The sequence below is a fragment of the Adiantum capillus-veneris genome, chromosome 1 (genome assembly GCF_014529385.1).
Source record: "Adiantum capillus-veneris isolate H3 chromosome 1, ASM1452938v2, whole genome shotgun sequence".
Taxonomy (NCBI): domain Eukaryota; kingdom Viridiplantae; phylum Streptophyta; class Polypodiopsida; order Polypodiales; family Pteridaceae; genus Adiantum; species Adiantum capillus-veneris.
The window spans coordinates 90,723,731-90,732,389 of record NC_140931.1 but is presented as its reverse complement, the minus strand read 5'-3'; positions in this window follow the sequence as shown (position 1 = coordinate 90,732,389).

Genomic DNA, 8,659 nt, shown 5'->3' with positions numbered 1-8,659 from the left:
AAGTAGAGCTTGTCACTCTACTATGGAAGACTGATAGGACTGATGTGCAGACATGCTTGCGGCAGCCTCAGGCTCTCAAGCGCCAAATGGACTAGTCATCCATTATGGAATGATGTCGTAGGGTAACATAGGGATCCTCTACCCGCTAAGAAAAGGACTCATGAATATGCTTTATCTTCTCTACACCATAGTCGAGGACGACTGTGATTTCAAGAGAGAGGTAATGTCATAATAATCAATATCTAATTCTCCTAAATGATTTTCTCATATTAAACTGATCATTTAATGTGGGGAGGTACCAGGGGAGAAAAAGCTAGAATATTGGTTAAGCTAGCAGACCGGCCACAGTAGGGATCCAAAGGAGGGAAAATAGGGATCAAAAGGGGGGGCCATCTGCAAAAGAGCCATGTGCAACAATGGGCTAAAAAGACCCTAAGGTTCAGCCCATTAAGACTTCCAAAATTCAAAGGTTGTGTCCAAAGGTCAACCCTAGGGAAAATTGGATGCTTTGTGTGTGCCCTACAAGTCTTTGCACATCCCTACATGGGAGGGGGTGAGCCCTAAAGGTAGGGGATGAGAGAGAAAGCCACACACACAAACACACACACAGGCTCCCTTTTCACAAAGGGAATTAGGGACCCATGTCAGCTCCCTAGGCCAGATGCCCACAAGGTGTGCCCAATTCCTATTGGAAGACCCTTGAAGTGGACCAATGAGAATTAAGCTAGAGTAAATGTAGTTTAATTAATTTAAAAACATTTAATAAAAGAAACCAATGAGAATTAAGTCTCCTAGAAGACTATTGGGCAGTCTCCCAAGGGGTCCAATGAGCATTCAGGAGCCCAATGGCTTGCCTGATTCCTATTGGCCAGGAGGCAAAGGGGTCCAATGAGATTTTAGTTTAATTATTTAATTACCTAAAGCTCTCACAAAAGGGGAAAGGGGGACACATGTCAGAAGGCTATCACTTATGCTGCTTAATTGTAATTGGCTTGACTTGGGGAGGGCCAATGAGGCTTCAGTAAGAGAAATTAGCAAGAGGGCTCGCCCAAGAGAGAGAGGGGGCTGATTTTTGCAAGGCATTATCACACACACACAGTCACACAAGCTCATGTGTGAAGAAAGAGAAGACTATCTTTTCCCAAGCTTTAATGGAGAACTCATCACCTACTCCAAGCTTGTGAGATAGAAGCCTACCACAACACTCTCTTGGCATGTGGATGCAAATCCAACCAAGAGCCAAGCTTCAATGCATGCTCATCTCCTCTATCAAGCTAATTACTAAGCTAAGCTATGCTACATATGAGTGATTATGTGAGGAGATGTACATCTTTCTCGTAAGATACTCCTTCTTCCTCTCAATCTACTCTCATACCCTGCTAGCTCTCACCATCTTCGAAGGTGTGTGAGGTCTTGGGTCTGAGAACGGGGATAGTTCAAGTTGTGTTTGTTAAGTGTTTTGCTTAGTGCATGAAGCTTCCATCTTCATTGCACTAGCTAGTCTTGAAGGAACACAAAGAATTGTATTGTACAATGTCTCTCTTGATGGGAGAAACCATAATACAAAGCCTTTTGGAGGGGGGACCAGCTCCATGAAAATCCGGTCCTCAACTGTTGTCAACAGCTTAATTTCTCTCTCTTTTGAAAGTATTGTTGATGCTATCTAACTAGGTGTTATGCTTTTTGTTGCTCTCTCCACCCAAGAACTCTTGTAATTCTCATTAGGAATCTATTCTAATGAAATGCCCACTATGTTCATGCTAATTTCCGCTACACATAAGTTATTAGGCCATTAAATGTTACAATTCCTCTGTTGCTTGTCCTTTCTCTAGAGCTGACAGTCTGGGGTAGTTCAGCCAGGTTGGCCGCTTCTTTGTCAGTGCCTCATGATCTTTCCACTTCCTTACTTTGGGTACATGACAAAATGTGGGATCTCTTTGCAGGGCTACAGGTGCTCTTGTGAACAGAATCAAATATCTCGGATTCTTTTTTAGCTAGCTTAACCTCCACTTTGGGTGGTCTTTATATGCGCCATCTTCTTACCTGTCTTTGTAGAGCCTCTCTTTTACCTGTAGTAGTTCCACTTTGATGAGAGGGTATGGTAGGGATTGCTGGTGCCATTGAGCATTGATCTGATTGGGAGTGAGTTGAGTGATTTGATAGAGTGTATAACTCTCAACTCCCAATCCATTGCGGCTTTCCACTGCTCATCCACCTCTTGGGTGATCTTCTCTTTCAGTGCGTCTTCTTCAGCTTTTAACAACTGGACCATTGGCACTGTGTCTGCATCTGTGATGTTAATATGAAAGTCCTCATCACCACTCGGCTCTGCTGTGCACTGTGTCTCAAACTCAGTAAATGAGACCGAGGATATGTCTATCTACGACGGCTTTGAAGTACTTGTCTCTTCTTGCGTGTCCGGTTTTCCATCTCTGAGGAGTTGGTTAACTCACTTCAACGCTGCTATTTCCTTAAGGAGCTCTTCTTCTCTCTGAATCCCCATCAGTGCCAGGTCCTTGCGATGTGATTTCTCCAGCTTTAATTCTAACTCAAGGTCTTTGTCTTCTTTTCTAGTGCCTTGTACACTTTGTCAGTCCCTTTGATCGAAGCCACGGCTGGATTTTCTCTTATTCATCGTAAGAAGATTGCCTGATTATTGATTCGCTGTTCAGAGTACTGTAAAGAGGCATTTGCAACATCTGATTGCACTAGAATTTTTTGAGCTGATAGGGATGTCGTAAGAAGTTCATTTGTCACTTTTGTTAGTTGCTCGTCTTTTGCTTTGCAGGCATCGGATAATTTGGTGAGCAGATCACCTAACTCCTCCATTTCTTTTTGTTTTCTGTCTCTAGCTAGCTGATGCTATCCAGCTTCTGCTTTCATCTCTTGCACCTGCCTCTGAAGATCGGTGATGATAGTCATCTTGTCTTCTAACTCTCCTTGGAGAGCGTCAATCACCATCTCAAGCTCTTTGGCCTTTGTTTTGTGGCTTAGTGTTGCTGAATGGAGTCTCTCTATCATGTCTTGCATCTGGCTTGCATATTTGTTTACTTGTAATATTACCTCGTTGTTTGACTGCCAATCCTCCTATCTTGCCAGCTGCATGGATGTGCGTGCAGCCTCATGTGTGTCTTTTGGCTGCGCCGTGGTTGCTTGTTCTTCTTGCGTGGAGGTAGAGGGTTGGTCTTTTTATTTGTCATCCTAAGGCCTTGTTGCCTCGGTGGTTTCTGGCTGAGTTGAAGTAGAGGGTGCTCTATCCTTCTCTTGCTATGTTGCAGTAGAGGGTGCTGGCTCAGATCTTGTTGTCTCTTCTAGTGCCGAACTCACTTCCTTCTTTGGCTCGGGTTCTTTCTCTTGTGCAGTGTCTTGTTCTGGCTCTGCTTCTTTATCTTTCTCTTTCTCTTGCTGGTCCACCTCTTGTACAGATTCTAATTCCTTGGTGGACTTAGATTCATTGGTTTTCCCTTTCTCAGGTGATGGTGGTGGGCTTGGCATGGGATGATCCTGTTGTTCTGTAGGTGGTGAGGTGGGTCTGGGAGACTTGTATCCTTGTTCTTATGCTTATTCTCTAGCCATCTCCTTGACGTGTCTCTGCTCTTCCGTCTCTTTGGCATTCCTAGCCGCTTCTTTTGCTTCCTTCAGCTTGAGGGCTTCAGCTTTTTGGTACATTTTTTCCAAACGCTCTATCGGATCTTCAGCCTCTTTTGTCATATGATGCTTCGTCCTTGGGCCTTTACGTCAAGTAGGCACCCATTTCTCTGGGTCCTTCCCTTGTGGTTGTCTACTGTGCTGGTAGACATGTTTCTCCCTTTCAAAGCGTGTTTGTTTTTGTGTGGACTCTTCTTGGTGAGTGGCCACAAGTTTTCTTTTCATTTCTTCTCTACAAGCTCTCTTTTCCTCATTATCAGAGCTTTCGTTGTTGTGCCTTTCCGGCGAGCTGTCAGAGCTGATTCTTCATCGGATTAATACAATCTCTTTCTTGACCTTGTAGCTCTTGGAGAGGGTTGTGCTGCCAATATCCAGGTGTTTTGGTTAGGAGAAAGTGGTAGATTGTCAGCCAAGCCAATGGCATGGTATGCTATCCTTGTCAAGACTTCTGGCGCACCCAAGTAAGTGATTTTTCCTTCTTTCTTGGTGCCCTTTATGGTGGTCAGGAGATATTGGGCATGGTCCACTGGTTTCCTGGTTGTTGAATTGAGAACTTGAGTGAATGTGGTGGAAACTGCGTGATTTGGTGTAGTGTACCTTGGTGGCCTTCTTGCCAAAAAATGAAAGTGCTGGTGGTATAATCTTGCTGGCTCTTCTACCTGTTTGTGAATCAAATCTGTGAAGGTGACCATGGATGTCTCTTTGAAAAGGTTCCTTCTCTTTTTTTGTCTCTTTCTCACATGGTCATTCCTTCTGTAGGCAGTCTAAGTACCTCTTCCACTATCTCTTTAGTGATGACCACTTCGACCTTGTTTCCTTGAGTGTGAGATATCTATGCGGTTCCACCTTCTTTAATTGTTGATAGAAGCTCGTAAGCTTTCTGAAAATCCACTTTGCAAGGCTCTTATTCGTAGAAATCCCTGAGTCCCAGCCTACGGTTAGCCTCTTTGGTCTGTGGCTTTGCGGCTACATCATAGACTTCCTTCGGTAAGAGTTGCAACTCTACTTGATGTCCCTCTTTACTTTTGAACCTGCCGATCAAGACCGTGGTATGATGCTCTTCTAGATGTTCTTTGGAGAGATAAGCTAGTTGCCTTGGTGGCTTTGACTGATTCTGGATCTAGCTGATATGCGGACAGTTTCTGTAGCTTTTCCTTTTGGTTGAGCTTCTTCCTGGCCCTCTTTGATGTTTGCATGGATCCTGTTCAGTGAATAGAGTGCAAAGTTAGCAGATTTGTCGAAATTTTCTTTGAAATGTCCTTTAGGCTGAAATGCTGACAATTTTGGTCCAATTTGCTTCAAATCAATTTCTGAACAAGCATAGATGCATAAAAACATGCAAGGAACAAAACTGTAAAGTCAAAACAAATATTTGCAACCAAAGTAAATAATCGCGATTATTTACAACTGAGCAAAATTTTCAACTTTTTGCAAACTTGGCCTCATAGGCTTGAAGGATATACCAAATACATGCTCTGAGTGAAAAATGGGCTCATTTGGATGGATATGGTAAAAATGGTACCAAATTTTGGCTTTAGGTCTCTGGAACAGTAGATATTAAGGAAATTTGAGATTTTGAGCTCCAAATTGGTTCAAAATTGGCTAGTAGGCTTAACACATCATGTACTTTGGATGTATGATGGCAAAATATCCAAACTTCTCAATTTTGACTAGAAAATAAATAATTGCGATTATTAACTTTTCTTCCAAAATTAACATTTTTTGGTACAAATTGGTTCTAGGCATTGTATTGACCCTATATATATGAGATATAAGGTGATTTGGATCAAGAAATGTTGTCCATAATCCAAAATTTGGCTTGCAAGGACTTCTTTGTGTTTTTTGATAATTTTCCAAGTAATGGATGCTCATTTTGACTCATACTTGATTTTTGGCATGTAATAGGTGTGTACATATGATAGATGAGGTGAGGTGAGGTGACAATTTCCAAGAAAAACTGATGCAAAAGTAAATAATCGTGATTATTTATAACAATGACAAATTCTTTGCAAAACTCTCAAATTTTGACCCAGACATATTCCATACACCTAACACAAGTCCTAAATTGAATTTGGTCAAGTTTGGTCATGCCGGCATCACTTTTTTCTTTGTGGACTCTGAAATCACCGTTTTTTGTGACTACACTTCCTGTTGGGTTGGTCGGTCAACTTTGAGGCTTTGGACTTGTCCGCAACATAGTCTTGAAGCAACCTGTCCAATTCTGGCTCATTTGGAGTCAGTTTGACCCCGCATGTCGAATTTGATGCTTTGTAACCTTCGAGCCGTTTTCTGTTTTTTGAGGGCTTTGCTCGGATGGATTTCACCAAACCAATCATATACATTTTATATGGACCTCATAAGCAAGCCATCTATGGAGTCAGATTGAAATTTTGGCATTTGTAAAACACCTAGCTTTTCTACTCGGGGACCCCTCGACCCATGCCAAATGGTCAACTAATGATATAGAAAGGTTCTATTGTGTTAGGGCATGCTATGGTTCAAATCCCATCTGATTTGGTCGAGCTGGCAGGCCGCTATGGTCAGTTTTTGGTTGTAGGTCTTCGTGCACTGCTCGGTTTCTAGGTTTTTTTCTAGGGCTTTAGACTAGCTACCTGCCGTACAACATGGATCATTGACGAGTAAAGAACTTACCCCTCATGTATCGTGTGAAATGGCGCTGAAAATGGTCAATTGTGGGCTCCGGAAAAGTTGGGAGAAATCGAAATCTCTCTCTACAAAGGCTGCAAATGGAAATGAGGTGGTTTTACCTACCTTGGATATCTATACCCGGACTTTCCGAACCAATTTTCTCCAGATTCCCTCATTAGTCCTACTAGGCCGTGAAATCTATGTTAGACTCAAAAATTTCCCTGATCGGATTCTTGTAGCTCATTATGCAAGAATTTTGCAAAAGTCTGACCGCCTAATTTAGGCTTCCCGCTTTCATCTTCTGATTTCATTGAAAAAAAATTTGCTTGTCCGCCTTATTTTTCTGATTACCATCGTGTCTTTTGTTTTTCCATCTGAGCTTCTCTGCTATTTATTATTAATTTTTGACCTGTTTATTTGAAAACATCAAAGAGAATAGAAAAATTCTCAAAAAAAGTAAAGTGAAAATCCAATAATTAAAATAAATAATTTAAAAACATAGCTTTGTTGAATTTTTCTATTTTTAAGCCTCATTATCAATAAAAATGATGAAAATTACCCAAAAAAGGACTATTTGCGATGATTTTCTGATAGTATATACACTATTTACACTCATCGGGAAGATAGTGAATTTTCCCTTGATGATGAATTATAAGGGCATTATTAGGTAATTTTGCAAAAAATCACACGTTAACATCAAACTTTTTCTCCCTCTTCAAACATTGCCCTTAATTACTTAGTACTTAGTACTTAGTGCCCTTCCACCCCTCCTAGATGGCGTACGGACGACTGTGTGCATGGGTTGAACAATTGTGTCTATGTATAGCCGTGGTTGGCTCTATCATGCTATGAGATCAATGCGATTCAAACCAACATGCTGTGCAAGAGCTGGATCTTGAGTAATTAACTCAAGGGTTTCCGATGTCGAAGTTTGCTCTGTTGATGTCTTCCAAAGAGAAAATCATGTAGCTTGTGTGCTCTCTATTTGATTGTACCATCTGGATGCCTCATCACATTGATTGCTTGAGATGTTGGTGGCACTTGTGTTTGTTGTCGAGCTTTTTCTCGCCATTGGTAGCTTGGTCTGCTTGGTGTTGTATGGTGTGGTGGAGTCTTTTGAGACTTAACTCGTCATTGCTTGATTGGTTTTACGGTTTGTGAAGAAGATAACTGATACTTTTTCTTCCAAACCATTTTCATGTTAGGTTCCTTGCTCGGACATGACCATTTCTGTGTTTTAACGCTTGGAACCTTCTTTTGTTTTGTCGGTGAAGTTTTAGGCACCCAAATCTGAATTGGTTTATCCTTAAGCTGTGCTTTTGGTACCCAAATTTTCATGACTCCTTTCATGCTACTTGTAGCATTTGATTGTTGAGGGGATGGAGAAGATTGACTACTTTGTGGTTTGGTCTGCTGACTGCTTCTTTTTCATTCTTCCTTGCTTGGTGCAATTGGAACAATGAGTTGCCCTCCTTCAAGTGATAGCTTTAGCTGATTTGTATCCCAATCTGGTACTGCTTTGTATGTTTGCATCTAGGAAATTCCAAGAATCATCATCTCATTCATGTGTTCATATGGTAAGCATACAAACTGATGAGGACATGAACATCCATGTACTATCCATTCAACTTGACTACTCCCAATGTTGGGGTTGGGTTCTTTTTGCATCCTTTAATTGTCACTATTTCTGCTATCAATGCTTGACTTGCTGCCTTCTTGTATGTGGAATAACTTACTGCATTTACTCTATCTCCTGTGTCAACCAAAGAATTGGTGCTATGATTGTTGAGTTGTACTTTGATGCGCAGGTCCATTCTATCTAACTAGTCATCATCTAGGTAATTCACATTGTCGATCATCTATTTCTAGAGTGTTGATGGGAATTGGTATCTGCTGATTCTTGAGAGCAGCTTTCCTCTTGAGTACCCGAAGCCGAGCTTCCTCTTGGGCTTCATCAATAAACTGTTGTCGTTTAATCTTCCTTTGCTTGGTTGCATGCATTCTTTCTAGCAATCCATTGGTTAGTGGAAAATTGTATTTCTTTAAATGACATCCACTAATCCAATTAGCCATTGGTTCACCATCTAGGGTGGACAATATTACTGCTCCACTTGGAGATATATCTTCAATGATAAACGGTCCATTTTCTTTTTTCTTGAACTTGGGAATGTATTGCTTAAGGGAATAGACTAAAATTAAGTCCCCTTTCTTGAAGATTTTTGTGATTAAGTGGGAATCAAAAAACCGTTTTTGTTTTCTCTTTTGTGCATAGATATGAACTACAGCAATTAGCATTTGCTGATCTAGATTTTCCAAATCTTCAAGTCTTTCTAACAATTCATGTCCAATATACTCAAGATTC